General features: G+C 49.1%; 1 protein-coding gene across 2 annotated transcripts in view; it reads left to right on the forward strand.

Moving 5' to 3' along the window:
- Positions 1-10,418: 10,418 nt before the first annotated feature.
- Positions 10,419-22,485, forward strand: part of LOC308664500 (ephrin type-B receptor 5) — a 175,535-nt gene continuing 163,468 nt past the window's right edge. Inside the window, exons 1-2 of one of the 2 annotated variants that reach the window (XM_081321780.1) lie at positions 10,419-10,618; positions 11,505-11,549. The gene's annotated coding sequence lies outside the window, so the exon portion shown is untranslated. Of the gene's footprint in view, positions 10,619-10,875; positions 11,550-22,485 lie in introns of those variants that run through there. The other variant, XM_081321779.1, reaches the window with a different exon arrangement.

The following is a 22,485-nucleotide window of genomic DNA, read 5'->3' on the forward strand; positions in this document are numbered from 1 at the left end:
CAGGAATTTAAATATATTAATCGGGACCTTGAATTGCACACTGGAAGCCAGTATAATGTGTGCAGCAGTGGTGTTGCACAGGTAAACTCTGGAACACCTAAAACTACTATATTCTGAACCAGTTGGCTTCAGAGTGTTTTTCAAGGGCAAACCTTTATATGATCCAACTGGGACTAAAATATAAATGACAGCAGAACTCCTGGTCCAGGAATGGGTGCAATTGGCACATTAGATGAATCTGGGAAAACTTCAGATATTTTAAGATGTCTGGACTTCAACTCCCAGAATTCCCGCTTCAGCCATGCTGGTTGGGAAATTCTGGAAAATGAAGTCTGCACATCGTAAAATGGCCGAAGTTGAAAAACACTGGTGTAAGGCAGAGGCCACCAAAGTTTTGAGTACCAAGGAATGGTGCTGTAGAGAAAGGTTTTTCCATGGACCAGAGGGAGCGTTTCGCGTGCTGCCTGCATCCTGCACGTGAAATTATACATTATGCTAATGGTGTCGGGCCTCGGCAGCCCGACACACGAGGGGGGGACCCTCCACCCCCCCGGCACACCCGGCTTCCCTCCCACCGATCCCACCTGGTAACGGCATGGCCCGGAGAGCCCAGAGGCCCGCGACGCTCCTCTCGCCGCCTCCGGACGCGTCGCGGCTCCTCCCGACCCCACCTGAATCCAGCATGGCCCGGGGAGTCCAACGGCCCGCGACGTTCATCTCGCCGCTTCCGGACGCGCCGCGGCTGCTTCCTGCGCCCGGCGGCGCGTCATCCAGGGGCTCCCCGGCGTGGAAGGCTCCGAGTCCCGAGCCTTCTCTTCTGGCGCTTCCGGATGCGCCGCAGCTGCAGCCCTCGCCTAGCGACGCGACGACGCGCGGTTCCCCGGCTCGTGAGCAACGGACCCCGGACTGCAGCCTGCCTGGTGGAGGCCTGAGCCGACTTAATGACTCTGCGGCCTGGGGGGACTTCCTGGCTGCGCGGAACGGTGTGGCAACGCTGTTAGGGGATGGGTCCCTCCCCCCTGCGGTGTCCGGGTGGCTGGGTGACAGGGGGCTTCGGGGGTGGGTGCAGCAGGGAGTGGGTGAGGGAAAAGGGCGCGGTGGTGGTGACACGTTGGGGGAGCCTTACCTGCCTGAGCGTCGGGCGAAAGGCTTTGTAGGGGAGGGGTGGAGAAGTTATAGGGAATGGGAGGGCGGAGGCTTGTTTGGGTGGAGTTTGGGTGGGGTTTTTGGATGTGTATATAGCAGCGTTGGATGCAGATAGCAGCCAACGCTGGCTTTGTTTCTCGTTGCGGCTATTGCTCTGAAGAATAAAGTGCTTCTAGACTGCAGCAGAAGTCTCTCGTTCCTGTGTTCGGCATCTACCCTGTTCGTTGCAGGACGAGCTTTGACAGAAAGCCAGCGTTGCACTAGCGTTGCGGCCCTACTGCCTTTCAGCTGTGTTCCGTTTGTGTGCCATGGCGGAGGGTGTGCAAGGGGCCGCGTTGGAGACTGCTTCGGAGGAGGCTGGTGTGGCTGGGCCGGAGGTGACAACCCCTGTGGAGAGGGACGTGGAGGACGTCCAACCTGTTGTGAGGCCCAAAGTGCGGGACGTGCAACCAACAGACCCTGCGGTGGAGTCCCAGGGCGTTAGTAGCCAAACCCAGGGGGGAGAGTGGTGGCTGAGCTCCATCCTGGGGCGCACGGGGCTCGAGCAAGGACGAACGGCCCGACCCGGTGGGGCTCCACTGGGTTGGAGGGAGCGTCGGCTTACCGATGATGATGGCGAGGAATACAGCTATTCAACTGCACCCGGGAGCCAAACTATGGATGTGCTGCGCGAAAGGTTCGGAGAGGTCGGGGCACGTGACGGCGGTTCCTGGGGAGCCATGGCCCCTGAAGAAGACACGGGACAGTGGTCCCTTGGGGGGGCACCCAGTCAGTCAGCAACGTCCCGTTTTCGACTGGCTAGCCCAAAGTTCAAGGTGCCTGGGGAGGGGGGCGTTCGGGCCCCATCCACACGAGCACAAGGGGGGCGTGAGGCTTGGCCGACACCTGACCGGGGCCCTGGACGTCCCGCACCCAGGTCGGTGGGGGTGTCCCAGGCTCAGACCCGTCCACCTGTTGGGCATTGGGGACCGGGCGTGGTGTGGGGACCCCCACCGCTCACTACAACCTATGATGGGCATCCCGACCGCCTGGCCATGTTCCTGGGGCAGGTGATTAACCATCTGGACGGGTACGCCCATACCTATCCATCACAGTGGGCGATGGTGGTGGCGGTCACCGCGTGCCTTCAGGGCGAGGCTGCAACCTGGGCAGCGGACCTCTACAGTGACCACGCCCGCGAGCTCGGGGACGTGGGGCTGTTCTTGGAAGCCCTACGCGTCCGCTTCGAAGACGTATCCCGCTTACATCGCGCGGAAGCCGAAGTGTTAGCCATCAGGCAGCGAGGACGGCCGGCAGAGGAGTACGTGCTTGAGTTCCGCAGGGTTGCGGGCAGGCTACGCTCGTGGCCCGAGCGCTTGCTGGTGCACCACTTCCGGGCCGGTCTTGATGGAGCTCTCCGGCGGGCATGTGTGGTGCGGGGGGTTCCAGCACGGCTTCAGGACTGGTTCCGGGTGGCGGTGGAGCTGGACATTGGGTTGCAGGATACCCGGGGCAGACCAGCAGTGGCCCCTGGAGCCTGGAGGACCCCGGAGGGGCCGAAGACAGAGAACCGGAAGCCCGTGGCGGTGGCGACACAACCCGGGCCCCCACCGGCGCCCCGTCCAACAATCCGCTGTTTCCGCTGCGACCAACCGGGGCATCGGGCGGTGGACTGCCCGTTACCTCCGCCGCGACCGGGGCCCAACCCTCCGGAGGCGCGGGTCTCGACCCCCAGAAGAGCTGCAGACCGCTCCAGAACAGCGTACCAGGTGGCCGACAAGACACCCCGAACATCGACACCGATACGTCCAGCGGGCCCGGCGGATGGACGAACGGACACGTCCGATGGCTCTGAGGATCACGAGTACGAGGAGGACCCGATGGTAAGCGCTCCGGTGTGTCCTTTTGTGCTGCCTGTGGTGTTGATCAGCCCACGAACGGGTGAGAGGAGGGAGTGTAAGGCTCTGATTGATACAGGCAGCACACGCTGCCTTATTAGCCTGATGATGGCAAGGGAGGCCGGTATTCCCCTTCAGCGGCTCCCCAAACCTATCCGGTTTCAGCAGGTAGACGGGTCCCTTTTGGGTGGAGCACCCATTACGCATGTAACGGCACCGGTGAGGATGGAGTTGGGTACACACTGGGAGACTCTCCGGTTTGTTGTGGTGCCGTCTATGACGGAGGCAGTCATCCTGGGGCTTACGTGGTTGGACAAGTGGGGCCCCACAGTTTGGTGGGAGGGGGGATGCCGACACCTCCGCCTCGGGACAGGGCCCCAGCCTCCTGAAAAGCATTCCTTCCTGGGTCCGGAGGGGGTTGATGGGCCAGAGGGGGCCGCAGGGGTGGGCACCGGGCTTGAGACACAGGTACCACGGGAGTACAGCGATCTCGCAGATGTCTTTGATGAGAAGGAGTGTGACGCCTTGCCACCCCACCGCCCCACGGACTGCGCTATTGAACTGGAGCCAGGGGCAAAATTGCCGAAACCCCGCATGTACGCAATGGCACCCCGGGAGATGCAGGAGCTCCGTCAATATATAGACAAGAACCTGCGGAGGGGGTTCATCCAGCCTGCTCGGTCCAGGATGGCGGCCCCTGTCCTGTTCAGAGAGAAGAAAGACGGGACCCTGAGGCTGTGCGTTGATTATCGGGGAGTCAACGCGGTATGTGTGGAGCACTTGTACCCCCTCCCTTTGGTGAAGGACCTTTTAGCTCATTTGGCTACGGGCCGGGTGTTCACCAAGTTAGACCTAAGGGAGGCGTACTACCGTGTCCGGATAAAAGCCGGTGATGAATGGAAGACGGCTTTCAATTGCCCGTTGGGGAGCTTCCAGTTTAGGGTAATGCCGTTTGGCCTGCAAGGAGCCCCCGCGGTATTTATGCAGTTGATCAACCAAGTCCTGCATGACCATTTGTACCGGGGGGTCCTTGTCTATCTTGATGACATCCTTATATATACGTCCACGCTGGAGGAGCATGTCGCCTTAGTGCGGAGTGTGCTGACCAAGTTGAGGGACGCCCGGCTATATGTGAAGCTGTCGAAATGCGAGTTTCACAAGCCCCGGCTGGACTACTTGGGATATCGTGTGTCCTCCAACGGGGTGGAGATGGACCCGGGGAAAGTGGAGGCTATCCAACAGTGGCAAGCCCCACGGACCCGGAAACAGTTGCAGAGTTTTCTTGGCTTCGCTAACTTTTATCGGCAATTTATTCCACATTTCGCTTCCATCGCCCTGCCGCTCACGGACCTACTGCGGACTAAACAAACGGCAACGTCGCCGCGGCCAGGGCAGAAGCTTGCGTGGACCACTACATGCCAGCGGGCTTTTGAGGCGCTCAAGGCGCAGTTTGCCAGGGAGCCCGTTCTGCAACACCCGAACCCTGGCCTGCCCTACGTAGTTCAGGCTGATGCAAGCGACGTGGCTGTTGGAGCTGTTCTTCTGCAACGGCATGCAAAGGGAGGTTTGCGGCCCTGCGCGTACGCCTCCAAGAAGTTAACGACCGCGGAGAGGGCTTGGGCTATCTGGGAGAAAGAGGCCTTTGCGGTCCGCTGGGCCCTGGGGACTTGGAGACACCTTCTGGAGGGGGCTAGCCAGGAGTTCGAGGTTTGGACGGACCATAAAAACCTGGAAGCCCTGCGAACACCCCGCCGACTGTCCCCGAAACACGTACGGTGGGCCCAGTACTTCCAACGCTTCCGGTTTCGCCTCAAGTATGTGCCTGGGGGTAAGAATTTCCTGGCGGACGCCTTGTCTCGGCTACCGCAGTACGATTGCCGGAAGGAGGAGGTAGTGCAGGCACTGGTACCGCCGCCCCGCCCGGTGGAGGAGACGGAGCACAGGGCCAACACCGTGACAGACGATTTCCTGCGGACATGTAGGGGAGCGTTGGCGACCGACGACTGGATGCGGGCGCACCCCGACACCCTCACGTTGCGGGATGGTTTAGCTTGGCACGGGGCCAGGTTGTATGTGCCTGCAGCGGCACGAGATCAGGCACTTTTCCAATGCCATGACGCTAGGCAGGCAGGTCATTACGGGGTTCGTGAAAACCCTGCATCTGGCCCGCCGCCAGTTCTGGTGGCCAACCATGAGACGGGACATTGAAAGCTATGTGCAGAGGTGCCGCATTTGCGCAACCACTAAGCCCTCTACCAAGAAACCGGCAGGCCTCCTGCAACAGGTGGCTGACCCCGTACGACCTTGGCAGGACATCGCAATGGACTTTGTGGTTGAGTTACCGGAAAGCAGGGGATATAACGCGTTGTGGACAGTTATAGACCTGTTCTCGAAACAGGCCCACTTCATCCCCTGTAAGGGATTGCCCTCGGCCCGTCGGTTGGCCTGGCTGTTTGTTCAACATATCTATCGTCTCCACGGGGTGCCACGACGTATCATCTCCGACCGTGGGGTACAGTTTACGGCCCGGTTCTGGAGGGAGTTCGTGCGTTATATTGGAGCGACACAAGGTCTGAGCTCGGCGTACCACCCAAGCACGAACGGAGCCGCAGAACGTGCGAACGCGGCGGTGGAGCGATACCTGCGCTGTTATGTGTCATACCAACAGTCCGAATGGGTGGACTTGTTATCCTTCGCGGAAGTTGCCTACAACAACGCAGTGCATAGCAGCACTGGGTTCTCCCCCTTTAAAGTGGTATCTGGTTACGAGTTCGTTCCTATCGCAGGGTGCGATCAGGGGGCCCCGGCGTCCTGCACACCTGGGGCGTGGATGCACCGGTTGGAGGAGGTGTGGGGGGTAGCTAAGAAGGCGTTAGAGCAAGCAGCAGAGTCATACAAAGAGCAGGCGGACAGGAAAAGACGGCCATTTGCACCTCCCAAAGTAGGTGATCTCGTCTACCTCTCTACAAAATACCTGCGGCTGCAGGTGCCATGTAGAAAGCTAGGACCCAAGTACCTCGGACCCTTTCGAGTTATACAGGTAGTCAATCCCGTCACCGTCAGACTCCGGCTACCTCCCCTACTTGGAAAGATACACCCCGTTTTCCACAGCAGCCTGCTGAAGCCTGCTACGACCGCCTCTGCAGCGGCAGGGGAGTGTGGCCCGGGACCTGTACAGGGCAGTCACTACGAGGTACAGGAGATCCTGGACTCCCGGAAACGAAGAGGGCGGGTGCAATACTTGGTGCTCTGGAAGGGGTACCCCATGGAGGAGGCCACCTGGGTACGGGATGAGGATGTGTGTGCACCACGCCTTCTCCGTGCCTTCCACCGGAAACACCCGGGGAAGCCGGGGGAGACCCCGGGGGGGACAGTTAACCATGTTACGGATTGCTCACCTCTCTCTCCTTGCATTCCAGGTGGGCCCCTGGTAGAGGGGGCAGCATGTCGGGCCTCGGCAGCCCGACACACGAGGGGGGGACCCTCCACCCCCCCGGCACACCCGGCTTCCCTCCCACCGATCCCACCTGGTAACGGCATGGCCCGGAGAGCCCAGAGGCCCGCGACGCTCCTCTCGCCGCCTCCGGACGCGTCGCGGCTCCTCCCGACCCCACCTGAATCCAGCATGGCCCGGGGAGTCCAACGGCCCGCGACGTTCATCTCGCCGCTTCCGGACGCGCCGCGGCTGCTTCCTGCGCCCGGCGGCGCGTCATCCAGGGGCTCCCCGGCGTGGAAGGCTCCGAGTCCCGAGCCTTCTCTTCTGGCGCTTCCGGATGCGCCGCAGCTGCAGCCCTCGCCTAGCGACGCGACGACGCGCGGTTCCCCGGCTCGTGAGCAACGGACCCCGGACTGCAGCCTGCCTGGTGGAGGCCTGAGCCGACTTAATGACTCTGCGGCCTGGGGGGACTTCCTGGCTGCGCGGAACGGTGTGGCAACGCTGTTAGGGGATGGGTCCCTCCCCCCTGCGGTGTCCGGGTGGCTGGGTGACAGGGGGCTTCGGGGGTGGGTGCAGCAGGGAGTGGGTGAGGGAAAAGGGCGCGGTGGTGGTGACACGTTGGGGGAGCCTTACCTGCCTGAGCGTCGGGCGAAAGGCTTTGTAGGGGAGGGGTGGAGAAGTTATAGGGAATGGGAGGGCGGAGGCTTGTTTGGGTGGAGTTTGGGTGGGGTTTTTGGATGTGTATATAGCAGCGTTGGATGCAGATAGCAGCCAACGCTGGCTTTGTTTCTCGTTGCGGCTATTGCTCTGAAGAATAAAGTGCTTCTAGACTGCAGCAGAAGTCTCTCGTTCCTGTGTTCGGCATCTACCCTGTTCGTTGCAGGACGAGCTTTGACAAATGGGCCAGTCAATCCCTCCCTCTTTGTGATGTATTTCCCTCTTTCTGAGCTAACTTCCTCCTTCTTCTTGGCTCCGTGCCTGATCTCCTCCATAACCGGCAGATTCACATGCTCCTTCATTCACGTGCAGACGCTGTGAGTAATTACCATCTTCTGACCTTGGGAATACTGTCCAAATATCATCTTAACGCACCTCATTTGCTGTAATCTACTCTACAAGCAAATAAAGGTATTTCTAGATGATAAAAGGTGTTTTCACGAGTTCTGCTATCTGAAAAAGGGCTGTTAACAGTGATAGCATCTGTTTATACAGACCAAGCACAGAGGTCTTAAGTTGCTAGCAAGCTGCAGACCGGTGCTGGTCCATGGACCTGGGGTTGGGCACCCCTGGTCTAAGGTATCTGCCAGACTGCCCTTTTCATACAGAATTGTCCTATCCCAACAAAACAAATTAGTGACACCCCCATTATTGAAGGAGTGAAGAGTGGGGAGGCAGTTGCTCTGTGGCAGTCCCTTTCCTTTGAAATAGTTTGCCCTTGGCCTTGCAATGGTTAGTAAAAACTGACTTGTTCCAGAGGACATTTTGAGAGCAATTAATAGAATCCATCTGCTTTTGCATTGTGGCTCTGTGTTTCTCGTTTTGGTTGCAATCCTGATTTTCTTATTGTGCTGTGTAGATTGTGATCTATATTAACCAACTAAATATGCTACCCAATGTTACCTTGTGGCTACACAAAGGCCAACTGTGGGAACAGTAGGGTTTTTCAGATGCATAATCCTATGCCTAACTTCCAAGGAACATAATCTAACAACTCCTGATTTAGTCCAGGGTTAAATGGCTTTAATTATGCTAAGCATATCTGGTTCTTGAAATCTTCCCATGAGCAATGGGTATTTTATAGCAGGAACCTTGGTGGGAGATTGCTGCTTTCAGAGGCTGTGCATCCACTGAGCTACCATGGAGAAACAGAGAGGACTATGGCTTTGAATCAATGACACTGAGAAGTCCATGGCCCTCCTGTCATGTCCTTCTGAGGAGAGAAAAGACTGGCTATTGTAGAAATTTACCCTAAAAACAAGCAGAATGGTGTGGGAAGACATGGCAGATCTAACATGCTCATCCTTCTTGTCCTGCCTCACTTGTCCCTTGGATACCAAACTGGAATGGGAGATGTGTACAATGTAGTGATTTATACTGTCAGAGTTGAGGGCTGGTGAGATCCAGATCCAAATCATCACTCAGATTACAACTGTGATCCAAGTCTGAATCTTTCAGGATATCCTCAGCACCGACAATTATAGTTAGGAGAAATGGAGGGAGACTGCGAGGAAAAGTTATAAATGAGATAAAATGGCATCTCTGCTTGTGTCACAGATTGGTCATGAGAACTTATCCGACTTTGTTGTTGGCTCGTTGGATAGGGTCTATGACAATTCACCCTGGCCAGCTCACCCTGGTTAACTTGCCACAGCCAACTTGCCATGGCCAACTCACCACAGCCAACTCGCCATGGCCAATTCACTGCAGGACAACTCGCCACAGGACAACTCGTTGCTGGACAAAATTTACACTAATAACAAAGAAATGCTAGAATAGAATCACTAAAGAAAGGATGCAAAAGGAGGGACAGAATGAAATGTGATCCAAAAAATTAAAATAATTTTTTATTTTAAATAATTAAATAGAATTGTTAAAGGGGACGCGGTGGCTCAGTGGGTTAGGACGCTGAGCTTGTCGATAAGAAGGTTGGCAGTTTGGCAGGTCGAATCCCGAGTGCCGCATAACAGAGTGAGCGCCTGTTACTTGTCCCAGCTTCTGCCAACCTAGCAGTTCGAAATCACGTAAAAATGCAAGTAGAAAAATAGGGACCACTACGGTGGGAAGGTAACAGCATTCCATGCGCCTTTGACGTCTAGTCATGCCGGCCACATGACCATGGAGACGTCCTCGGACAAGCGCTGCCTCTTCAGCTTTGAAACGGAGATGAGCACTGGCCCCTAGAGTCGGAAACGACTAGCACGCATGTGCGGGGGAACCTTTACCTTTACCTAGAATTGTTAAATTGTTCCACAGTGAGTTGTCCCATGGCACGTTGGCTGTGGTGAGTTGGCCGCAACAAGTTGGCTGTGGCAAATTGTCCCATTCCCTGTTGGATCTCCTGATAGAGCATCTGCCTGCATGACTATTTAATCAACCTATTTTCTTTACCACATGTGCTAGCTGTGGTACAGTGAATTTGTACCTAATTCTGAAACATGGTCTCATGCAATTTAGCCTTTAAACAAATGTAACAAAATCCAGATGGCTGCTTTTGTTAGAGAAAAGTTATTTCAGAAGGGGGCAATTTGGATCCAAACATATGGGGAGTGTATATGTGTTTAACTCTCTCACTGTCTATGGTTTTTCTCTAGCTACTCTTTGCCTTCCCCATAGGATTCCTGAAGTATGTTTATCTTTGGTGCACCATTTGGCTGGTAAAATACCCGCTGTTTGGCCCGATCAAGCAAAAGTAGTTCAAACACATTTTCAGTTTTAAAGTCTGGGAAACGTTAAACTATATGAGAGCTGTGATTGCTTAAATCAATAACAAATATCCCAAAAGGTATACATTTACTAAATTGTTTGAAAAAAATATCTTTTAGGAAGTTCGGGTTTTGATATTCTACAAGCAGGCTTGAAAATTGTGTAGTAGCATACCGTTCTGTCCTAACTGAGAAAGCTGAATATACAGATTTAATTGGTGGATTATTCAACTACAGCTAATCGCAGGCAGCTAATTTAATCTTTCGCAGATGTAAATTGGTGGAGTTGAAAACGGGTATCTGAAGTCTCTCTGCTGCTTCTGGAATTTCTCAGCAAGAGAGAACGAAAGTATTTAAAAATAAAAAGAGCAATTATTGCCTTTTTTGTTCAGTGGTAAACTATTTCAGACTACCTCCAAATACTCCCAACTTGGGATCTACGCTAACGTCTTGGCCAGGGGCCAAATCGCTTACGTCGAAGACAATTGGTTAATTAAACTGGCAGCCTTAACTTTTACCAGAAAGAAAACTTCACACCGAGCATTTAAGGAAGGGCTTCCCGCGGGGAGTCGTCTCAGCGGTTCCCACAGGTATTCCCACCGTTTCTTACGCCCTGCGGGCAGCAAGAACCGTCGTGGTCCCCGCTCCTGCGGCATCCTGAAGCGGGGCGAGACGGAAGTCCGTGGCGAGGTTAGGGCGCAGCGCAGGTGGCAGCGCAAGAGCCCGGCTGACTCCAGGTAACTTTTGGCTTAGATCTCCAGCCTTGGGGGTGGGGAAAAAAAAAATCGGCCGAAGGAGCCTTTTTGCCAGCAGCCGGGAAGGGTGCACGGCAACAACTTTTGCGGATTCCTCGCCAGATCGCTGCTGCTGGTTGGAAGCGCGGAAGGCAGGGCAGGGCCTCCGCTTGGAGCTCCGCCTTCAAGGACGCTGGGCTGCTCCGCTTGGGGCCGACGAAGCCGGTGGGAAGCGAGGGGGAAAAAGACCGCGGCTGCCCTCGCGGGGGTCTGCTCGCAAGAGGATCAGATCGGGAGCACCCCCCCCCCTCAACTTCGAATCGCAGGATCCTCCCAATCCGCTCGGAACGGGGAATCTTCTGCGAGGGGAGCGAAGTCCCGAGAAGAAGCGTCAAGCGGGAGCGTTTGGGGAAAGAAACCTGGCTAGCTGGCTGGCAGAAAGGCGCTTTGACAGAGAGAGAGAGAGAGAAAAAAAGCTGGTAGCCACAAGACACCTCCCGTCCCAAGCCGAAGATCTGGACTGGCCGAGAGACTCCGGACTGGCGAGTGGGAAAAGCCGGGCCAGAAAAGGGGGAGCCGGAATTCCCTGCGTTGGACTAGCTAGGAAGAACTCACTCCGAGGATTGCTTTAGGAGCCCAGACGACAGGCTGGCCCGGCGGCCGGCTGGCAGGTTCCCGTCTGGCGGAGGCGCTGTGGAAAGGTTGCTGCTAGCGAGATCCCAGTGAGTGGATCATGGATCCCTTTCAGGGATCCCACAACAATATATAGGTCTGAGCGAGAAAGAGAAAGGGGGGGGGCAGCAAGAAAAGAGCGATCGGAGGAGCACTTTCCCAGGATCTCATCTCCAGCACAGATTTGAGCGACACTTCTCGCTTTTCTTTTCCCCAGAGAGAACCTCCCACTCGGATAGAGCATCCCGACCGCACCAGCCAGGTAGGTACTTTGGAACAGAGTTGAGCCGCAAACTGCTCGATATCGCTGCCTGCCTTCCGGCTTGGGGAAAGGGGGCCTCGGACCCATTGGAGACCCTGGAAGTGTGGCCCCAGGAGGCTGAGTCCATCGAGGCTCTCGTTCTGCTTCTCTCTCTCCCCCCCCCCCACCTTTCCCTCTTTTCCTTTTTACAGACCACGCTTCTTCATTCTTGTGTCAGATGGCTTGGCTAAAGAGGGAGGGAAGTGGGGAGAAGAGGCATAATTGAAAAATCAGGTCATGATTTCAAACTGCTGCACAGCTGGCTCGTGGCTGTTCCGTGTTCAGCAAAAAGGGCTGCCTTTTTTTGCTGTGTTTTATTGTTGTTGGATACACTTCTGTAGCTGTAATCTTCTCCCTCTCTCTTTTCACCCCCCCCAACCCCTCAAAAATTCTGGAGGGTTTATGAAGAGCATCTGTTGAGCTGCTTGACTTGTTTCCCCCCCCCCCCTCAGATCTGTGTCTGTTGGGGAAAATTGCATCCTGTTGGATAAATTCATATTCCTTTGTGTGCAGGGCAAAAAGAGCCTGGGGAGAATTGAGGGTGCAGTGGGGGTTGAGGGTCTCTGAGCAGAGCAGAGGAATGCCCTTTGATGGGCTGCCTCACCTTGTGTCTTTATTGCCCTGCTAATATATTTTGAATTCCTAGAGAGAGGAGAGATTTGCAAACATCTGTGGTCTCTTTTTCACAGCATAGGTCAGCTTGCTTGCATCTCTCGCTCTTCTCGAAAAAGAGATTCTTCTCAACCCCATTGCAACATTTCCTTTGCAGCTCCTTTTGCCTGAAAAGCAAAAGCAAGTGGATATTAGAGACAGTATTACTTACATCACCTGGAATTCCCCCTCTCCATTTGCCCTGTCCTGAAGGGGAGGGGGAGGGAGAACCCCCTTCTTATTAGGAACACGAGTCAAAACATGAAACTTGTCAAAAGCTTTCTTAAATCACAGCTAATCCGCTCCCCCTGCTAGGCTGGTCCAGACTGGCTCCCCTGCTCTCTATTATGTGGGATACACAATGAATGATTTTTCCCGTCTTTGCACAGATTATGCATTGCATTTACAAAGGCAGTGGGAGCCACACAGACATGAATTTGTTAATCCAGTGGAAAGCTAGTATGATCTGCTACCATGCGTTTGGTTTGCTAGATAGGGCTGTGGTAGCTATTGGCCTTTTTATACAACCCAGTGGTGTTTGTGTGAGCTGCTTTTCTGTGTTTACTCTGTTTTCAGTGTCCAGTTTTCCATGCATTGTGATAGGGAGGAATTGTTTCTGATGGAGGTAGGCTGACTATGTTGTAGCTGCAAATGCTGAAGCTTGCAGGCTCCAGCCCTCACAGCCATAACCTAAGATGAACATTCTGTGGTAACCTAAGATTAGGGTGTACATTTATGGAACAAATGAGAATATTTTTCAGAGAATAACTAGAAGGAGGTTTGAAAGAAGAACCATTGGTAGTTTTGTATCTATTAATCCCCTTTCAACTCTGTTAAGCATATTTCTATACTTTCAAAAATCTGCCAAACCAGTTTGAACCAGAGGTAATAGTGGAACAAATATATGTTCTGTGTAGCTTGAAAAGGGCTGCCTCTTTCAGCGCTCTCAATTTACATAATTTATACAGTCAGGGAACAGTTGAACCCTGAATCTGTTTATAAGATTGCAGCCTTATGTGCGGTAGTGCAGAACATACAGTGACATGCTGGGTTCCATTTGGCATCTCTTCCTGCCATTCAGCTCTTGGACTTTTTGCTGTATAGTTCCATGTTCAAGACACTCCTGTATTTTGGTATGAATGGATAGAATTATAAAATGTTCCAGAACTGGGGTGTGCAGGCAGAAGAATCCAGCTGAGCATTCCACATCTGCTAACTTAAAACCATCCTTGAGGTGATGTTCTTTCTGCCTGTTATGAAGTTCCTCTACCAAAGCACACACAACTGACAACTTGTATTGGTCAACCCAGCTGACCAGTTATACTTAGACACATTTCATTGCCTGGCTCCAATCAGTTTGGTGTTTACCAGAGCAAGCTGCTTGCATTCTTCTGTTGATGGGGCACTGAGAATATATTTCTCCTTTCAGAAATATTTTAGAGGTTGAAACAAGTGTTAGTATAGGCTTTCTTTGCCTATGGAGATTCTCAATCATCCAGGCCATGGTTGTTCCAAAGGTGCTTTTTCAAAAGGCAACTGGACTTTGGTTTTCCTTGAAGATGTTTTGCTTCTCATCCAAGAAGCCTCTTCAGTTCTCCTCCAAGAAGCTTGTTTCAGTTTTTAGAACTGAAGAAGCTTCTTGAATGAGAAGCAAAACGTCTTCAAGGGAAAACAAAGTCCAGCTGTTTTGTGAGAAAACACCTTTGGGATATAGGCTTTCTTAATCTCTTTTCCAATTTTTTGCCAAAGTATCGCTGTGACCATAACCTTTTTTCTTACTCTTCTGATCTTAGATTGGATGATCTCACTTTTGCTAGGCACATTTAACATCCTGTTCATTCTAATGGTGCTTGTGGAAGTGGATTTCCCTGTTAGATGATCTATGTGCATGCAAACTCCCTCTCTTTAGCACCCTTTGCTGCTCTTACTGACAGCAAAGTCTGCTCCCTACATTGGCTGGTAGAGCTTCCTCAGTTGACCCCAGATCTCCAACAGAGGCTACTTTTTCTGCCAAGCTGTAACGAGATTGCTGTTCGCTGTGTCTTTCATTTCATTTCATTTTATTAAATTTATATGCCGCCCTTCTCCCTGAGGACTCAGGGCGGCTCACAACAATAAAAAATAAAAAAAACAGAGTAAAAAAAATTAAAAGAGACTTAAACAATAAATACAAAATTACAAAACAATTTAACCCAGTAAAAGCCTAATTAAAAATCGTAGTCAGTCCAGGCCCGCTTGTTGCCCCTGTGAACTTATTCTTGCACTGTTTTCCCTAAAGAGATAAATTAGTCTGCTCTGAGTTGAACTTGATTCTTGATCACTTATGTTCTTGTCATGATCTAGTGACTGTTATTGGACATCCCCAATTACTACTAATAGCACAATGCTCCAATTTTAGAGGTTGCTTGTAGTTTCAAACTTGCCTCCAGTTTTTCTCTCCAATATTTTTTATAGAACCTTCTGGAAACAAAGCACATTTCAGATTCAGTATCAGAATTATTGAAACAACACTGAATTCAAATTTTAGTGATGTTTGGCAGGCTACTTGATTTTCATGTTATGGTCTCATATGCTTCTACATATGTCAACACTGTGATGGCCTTAATGTGCCAGAGCTGCTCCTAACCTGGGTTTCTTGGACACATTCTATCATGAACAGCTGTTTACAGAAGGCTATAACACTGACATGAAGTGTATTTGATAGGGATGGCTCTGGTTGATGATGGCCAAGGATACATGCCAGTGTAGGCAATCTGCTACCCCCATTTTTTTCTTGTGTCACCTGGATCCTTTTTGACTTCATTGCCAGCATGGTATCCTACAAAACACATGATTGCTATAGTAAAAGGCTAAAATAGGCTTCATATAGTTTATAATAAAGCAAAAACCCCATCTCCATCTAGAAAGTCAGAACCATAGATGTGCATGATGAGCCCCCACTGCTTTGTCTTGCATAATTGAAGCCCCTAAATGCCCTCCCCAACTACTAAACTGGTTGCCATATTCTATGCAGTCTGGGCTATAAATGAAATTCTGTGTGGCTGGAATCCCAATTCTGTCAAGAATGCTGAATTTTGAAGCCTTATAAATTATGCAAACTCACATTGTTTGTCTGTTCCATAATCCGTAATGCTAATTTTACTAGACTGCTTGTGCTGATTTTGGAGTGGGAAGGAAAGTTTCTTCTTTGGTCAAGGAAAATCTTGGTTCTTGATTTTAAAAATCTTTACATCTTCAAGAACCTCTTCTTCTCAGATAAAGCTAAACTTTGTGCAATAAAAGCACATTGTACACTGCCAAATCGCTGTATTTTTGTGGGCCCAAGTATAAAAGTCACATACACACACTGTTTGATTCAGCAAGGATTTATAATATTTTATTATATATTGATTTGTGGATACTATTTTCCAATAAATTATCAAAGGGGGAAATTACATGGTTTTAGTCTGAGATATCTGTCATACAAACCATATTGTCCATTAGTAATGATTATGTAGGATTATTTAAACTAATTTTGCCAGTCACCAAAGTTAAGCTACGAAATCTGTCTAATTTAGTTATTTCTCAGTAGCTTCTAGTATATTTCCAGGCCCAATTAAAAAAAAGAAGCAAACCTGGTTGTGACCTTCACAGTTTGGAGTTATGGGACATAACTTTTCCCCACACATACATATATACAGTATAATCAGTTTTTAATGCCATATACTGTATATCACCATGTTACTTTTTTGAATTTATACTTTGTTGGAAGTTGCCATGAAAACATTCTCTAAGAGGGTAATCTGTAAACACTTAATAATAATGGATTTTATTCCCTTGGGAGACAGGCTTGCATATAAGTACCTGTCATTTATAAATCAACAATTTGCTTTGTTTCCATCTGCACATACTTATAACAGATGCAAGGCAGAGGAAGCAAAGAAAAATTTCTGTATCTGGTTTCCTGGAGGGGATATCTGTCTATCACAGGAAAGACAGCAGATTAAAATTTATAAATTTGGAATACTATGATCACTCTTTCTTTTGTGAAAAACTAAGCCAACTTTTTATATTTTTTAATTCCTTCGAACAGATGTGTTTTAAGAGCTGTTTCAGGCACATAGGTGAATTCCTTGCATGTTGCAATTTTCAACATGTGTTCAATAGAGGTCTGTTGCACAATAGAGCTCTATATGCAATACTACAGATCGGTCCAAATCAGCACATCTTCCTTTACTAGACTCATGTGCTTAATGAATGGGAAAGCAGGATTGGGCTTTGAGTTCCACTGGTAAGTTTGTACACCTCCCCAGCACTGCCTTTTAGTGTCCATATGGTTGTATATGCAGGTTCAGGAAAGGAAAACTCATCTGCCTGAGCTTCTATGGCAAACATGTCAAACAAAAGGCCCGCAGGCCACATCAGCCCACCATGTGGAAACAGCGAGAGGCCGTCCCCACTGTCTCAGCCCCGCCCCCTGAGTGCACACACAGGAGGCGATGAGTAGTGGGGCCTGGCATCCCAGGTGAAAGGGAAGTGCTCAGAACGCAGCTCCAAAGTTGTAGATCGGGGCCGCACCTGCCACCAGCACCTCCATGGCCTGCCCAGCCTCGCAGCCCTCGAGCGCTTTCCCTTTCACCCGGGAGACCAGGCCCTGTGGTTCATCACCTCCTGCACGTGCGTTGGCCATGCCCACTTGGCCACACCTACCCAGTCGGCTGCACCTACCCATCCACGCCCCCCCAAGCCTGCCCAGGATAACCACAATGCTGATGCGGCCCTCAATGACATTGAGTTTGACACCCCTTTTCTATGGGAATCCTGTTCCTTTAGATATCTAAGTGTGTAAACCCCTCTCAGATGTACATGCTGCCTAGTATATAAGGGATGGGGAAGAGACAAAAAGCCTTACTCTCTCTTCCATAAGGTGAAGCTGAAATGTAGGAAGGCTTGCTTGTAATCTTCCTTGGTTTGGAGGATTGGTTGACCCAGACCAAGGCACTGTCTCTAAACAGATGCAATTTAGATACTTTCATGCTGAATCCAAACAAGACATGTGATTCATTATCAAGACCCAAGTAAAAATGGTATGTGGGCACAGCTAGTCATTGGCAACTTCTACAATAAGGTGACAAAAGGAGGGAAATTCATGGATTAGAAGAGAGATGGATTGATGCAGCTCCTGCAGCTTCTCGTCATTTATTGCTGAAGTTTGATAGCAAACTGCACTACTGAATTTCCAAAGGCAAAAGGAAATAGCAATAATGTGTTTGATGTATATGTTGTTTTTCCTTTTAGGAGGTTAAGGTAGAATATAGTAATCCCTGCTCCCATTTCCCCCCACAGCAACCATCCTATGAGGTAAGTTGACGTAGGGATCCAGTTTGGCATAGAGATTAAGGTGTTGGCCTAGAACAGGGGTAGGCAACCTCGGCTCTTTTATGACTCATGGACTTCAACTCCCAGAACTCAGGAATTCTGGGAGTTGAAGTCCATGAGTCATAAAAGAGCCGAGGTTGCCTATGCCTGGTCTAGAAACTAGGAAACTGTGAATTCTAGTCCAACCTGAGATGGAAAGCCAACTAGGTGACCTTGGGCCAGTCACTCTTTCTTAGCCCTAGTAAGAAGGCAATGGCAAATGACTTCTGAGAAAACTGCAAGTACTTTTGTCTAGGCAGTTGCCAGGAATAAAAAACTGACTCAAAGACACAACACACAAAAAAGTGAGGTAGACTGGTCTGAGAGAGAGTGATTGGCCCAACATCCCCCAGGGAGCATCTGAGGGCGAATTTGAACTTGGGTGTCTCCAGTACCAGTGCAGTTACTTAACAATTGTGTCACAGTCTAATAATCTCTGAAATTATCCAGAATGATATGATCATATACATTTAAAACTCTGAAGTATTTTGGAATGGAACGGTTTACCTTTTTAAACTATTTTTTGTCTTTTCAAAAGCCTCTAAATAACAAAAAACACTAAATGTGGGCTTTTGTTATTGTTAAAATATAAGCCGTCAAAGACCAAAGCAAAGATGATGATGTTTAAATATATGCAGTTCTTGTGGAAGCAGTTTAAGAAAAAATATGGCAAAAAAATAGTTATGCATCTGTGTTGTACTGTCTGCTAAAGCTTATACACGTTCTTTCTGCACGTGGTGGGAGCATCTGGCTGGCACTTCTGGAAGCAAAATATTTATTTTACGATTTCATTCATTTGTTTGATTAACTACAGCTTTGGATCTTTTTTTTTTTTAAAAAAAATCTGGCTCTGCTTACTTTCATCTTCGCTTCACTGAACTATTCTTACTGCCCTTGTTTGCACTCTGCACAAGACAGAATATAGCTATTGGATCAAAAAACAGTTGTTCTCTCTAATCAAGAAGGAGTTCTTTTGACAAAACGTGAGCTTGCCTGTGGGTGTTTTTTGCCTGCCAAAGAGATAGAATTGAGAAGAACCTTGCAATAACCATCCAGAAATTTGTTGTTAGATGTACTTGAGAAACTTCTACAGATTTGCCGTTTTCAATCCAGCAAACAAAAACAATACAGATCCATTGCATCCCTAGCCATGTTAGAGTTTCAAAATGAGATTTCTCAGTTTGTAGTCACCAGGCAGCCCTGAGAATATGTCCCCACAAACAACAACAACAAGTGGTAGGATTTTTTTCATTTTGGAAGAAAAAAGCCTAACAACTATTATTATTTTTTAAAAAAAAACCTGCAGTATTTTTGGAATATTGTTCTTTTGCAAATGAACCCTTAAATTGCAGATGACTTTTTAAAAATGCTGTCACAGATCACAGTGTCTCACAGTTCCTGGTTGTTGTGCTGGGATAAACTCCTCGCGCTGAGAGAGAATTGTACAGTGTTGCAGAGACGCTTTTCTTGCCTGCAGGTTGAAAAGGAGCGCAGCCTAGCAGAAGCTTTACCAGTTGATTCATCTGATTGTATAAAGTGGCCCTTCCACAGGCGGGCTCTTCTCTTGTATTAAGCCTTGAAGGGGGTCTTGCTAATTGATGAGGTGTAAATGGCTTTGTCAGAGAGCTGCTTGTGATTCCAAAGGGACACCTGCTTATCCATTTACACATGTCCCTGCAAAGATCCCCCCCCCCTCTGCTGTACACAAAATGCTGCTCTGCACTGTTCCCTTTCCATCACCTCTTTGTCTGAGAAACTCGGCTGCCTGTAGCTTGTTAACCTCCTCTGGCTTTTCACATCTTCTCCCTCCTTCCCTCCTTCTCTGTGTGTTCCCCATCTGGGAAGGTCACACAGAAATGATGCAGGGCAAGATTGCTCCAACACATTTTTTAAACAGCACCTGCTCATTACACCTCCCCTGCCATCCTTGCTTTCCCTTCTGAGCCTCAAGTCATTCCGAACAGGTCCTGCCATTGGTGCATTCGTCTTTACCTCTTCCCTAAGTCTTCCAGCGGAAATCCATCCTGTGGCAGTTATTAATGCACAGTTCTGTCTTCCTAGTTAACCTCGAGACCTCAAGGCTGTGTCACTACAAAGTACCCAGTATCTAAATATGTGGGTCATTTTATCTATCCTTATATCTCTGTGAGCTTGACTGGGTAGGTTTGGCCAGCTAGATCTTTCCTTGATTGATTGTTGGGGAGAAATTTTCATCCGTTTATCAGAAAATTAAGAGCACTCTTGTTTTATTTGGGATTCTGTGGCCATTAAAATATAGCAACTAAATTATCTCACATCTCCTTCAGTGTCCTTTCCTTCTACTCCATGATAGCTGAGTTTAATTTCAAAGGAGCTCTAATTTGTCCTTAATTCAGTGTCCATGTAAGAGGCATCTGGTCATAGGTTGAATGAAATGACTTTTTTGCTTTATGAAATGCTTTTTAAATTATCAATATGCAAGGAAAAAAGGAGCTAAATGCAAATAGACTCCTGTCACAGGTGTAGAAACCATATGGAACAATATGGACATCTTAATGTTGACCATTGGAGAATTGCCAAGAACAGTCACCAACTGTTATGGCATTAATACGAGGGTGGAGTTCCTGCAGGGAGATTTTTAAAAAGTCAAGGTAATTACAACTATATGTTCAAAGCCCAATCAATTTTTGATCCTTTCTCTGAAGACACCCCTATATGAGGGAAAAACTAACATTAAATTGCACTTAATTGTGCTCATCTATATTTCTAGATCATGTGGGATTCTAAAATGTTGTGAATGGATTAAAAAAAATGGAAGGAAAAGCAACATTCAGGACCACAAATTGCTGGAGCAGCTCTAAAATGAGACCTACATTAAAAGGGAGAGGGTTAGACTCTGCTAGAAAATGCCAGTATTTTATATAGTCTTGTTACAAAAACTGAAATGTTTATTTATTTATTTATTTTTAATTCTATTTATATCCCACCCTTCTCCGAAGACTCAGGGCGGCTTACAAGCTTAGCAGTATTTATTTGGATTTTCATATCTTTTGAGCTTGTATATTTGTAATTGGAACATGTATGCTTACAGGGGAAAATGTATGCAATTTTGCAGTAGATCTCTAAAAATGGTGCCCCCTTAAGTGCTTATTTCCAGTTTCCTCCCTTGTAGCTAAATATGCTACCTTATGCTCAGTTGTTTCACTTGGCTCAAAACCTGACTTCTACACACAAATATAATTGTAGCTGAGTTGCTTTGAGAAATAAGTTAAAACTGAGAAGAAATGAAAATCCATTTTCTTTGCTTCCAAAGACTACAGTAGTTGTAGTCTGCTATGGCAAACACCCAAGGTGGAGTTTGTATTTGGTTTACCTTTTCTGTCTTGGGACTCTTAAAAATGTGGACCTCATGGCTTAGAAAACTAATTTGGGGGATTTCCCCCCCCCCTCCTCCTCCAATAATATATTGACCAGTGAAGAACTCCAGTGGATTCAGGAGTATGCAAGTTTGTTTGTGCTTTTTCATTTTATCCTACTGAAAGATAATTCTAAAGTACTAAGAAAAATAAGGAAATTTTCTTAGATCTTGTTAGGAAACAGCAACAATTTATTAAACAAAGTGCTTAACCATCTCTTTGCTGCTCTTCCTCACAGGTGGGAAGGACCTGTGTGAATGATCTATGCTCAGGAGGCTGACTGATTCAGATACTCAGTATGTTGTTAGGTAGATGCTCATGATAAGGCAGAAAAATCAATGGCAATGGGCTTACTCATCAACACTCTAATACACTGCTAATCCATATTTTACAACAGCAGCATGTTTAAAAAGCTGTTGAGAATCTCTTGCAGTTTGCCGGTAATGGGAAAATGTTGGGTACATTTAGGAAATGGCTATTGGATGACTGTTGGCGTTTTCAGAATCTGTCTCTTCATAAATTTTTTTTTAGGAGAACAGGGTGAGGTTGTTATAGGGCAGGGCTTTTCAACCAATGGTACGGGTACCACCTGTGGTACATTGGCACCTAGCAGGTGATACACGACCATCCTAGAAATGTGGTAGCGGGGGAGGGGAATGAGCTGAACCGGTGGCAGCACCGCACAAGCCTGAGCGAGAGATGGCTGGAGCTGCAGGGCTGTCAGGGCTCAGCGGAAGCGCCAGGATCAGTGCTTCTTCCGGGCTGTCAGGGCTCAGTGGAAGCGCCAGGATCAGCACCAGGCTCCAGTTGGAGCTCAGCACTGATCCTGGTGCTTCTGCTGAGCCCAGAAGAAGCACCGATCAGCTGGAATGTTGCAGCATCTCCAGGGTCTTGTGATTTACGTTCAGATGTTTGGCAACTGATTCATATTTATGACGGTCACAGTGTCCCAGGGTCATGTGAAGTGACCAAAACCTGCTGCAACCACCCAGCAGATGGGGGAGGGAATAAAAACCAAAGACCCCCCCTCACCCCCACTGCCAATCCTCAACAGAAATGCTCACAACAATGAAAACCTTGGACAGGAGGAAGAGCGCCGGCGGGCGGGCAGGCAGGTGTCTTGCTCGGCTGTGGCTTGGGGGACACTTTTTTCAGTGCCATTGTAACTTTGAACAGTCACTACGTGAACTGTTGTAAGTCAAGGACTACATGTACTTCATCACTTTTCCCCCTTTTTTTTTGGTCATCAAGTTTTTGACACCTTGCTAGGCGACTGGTGGTACTTGGATGTTGCCATATCCTAAAAGTGGTACAATGGGTGAAAAGGTTGAAAAGCTCTGCTATTGGGGACTTTTTCCCTACCTCTTTTGTCAATTTGGCTCCATCTGTGCCTTGCGTGTTTTACTCTGAACTTTGCTGACAGAAAAGCTATATTCTTTTAGGGAGATAAAAGA

Source organism: Vipera berus (genome assembly GCF_964194415.1).
Source record: "Vipera berus genome assembly, chromosome: 2".
Taxonomy (NCBI): domain Eukaryota; kingdom Metazoa; phylum Chordata; class Lepidosauria; order Squamata; family Viperidae; genus Vipera; species Vipera berus.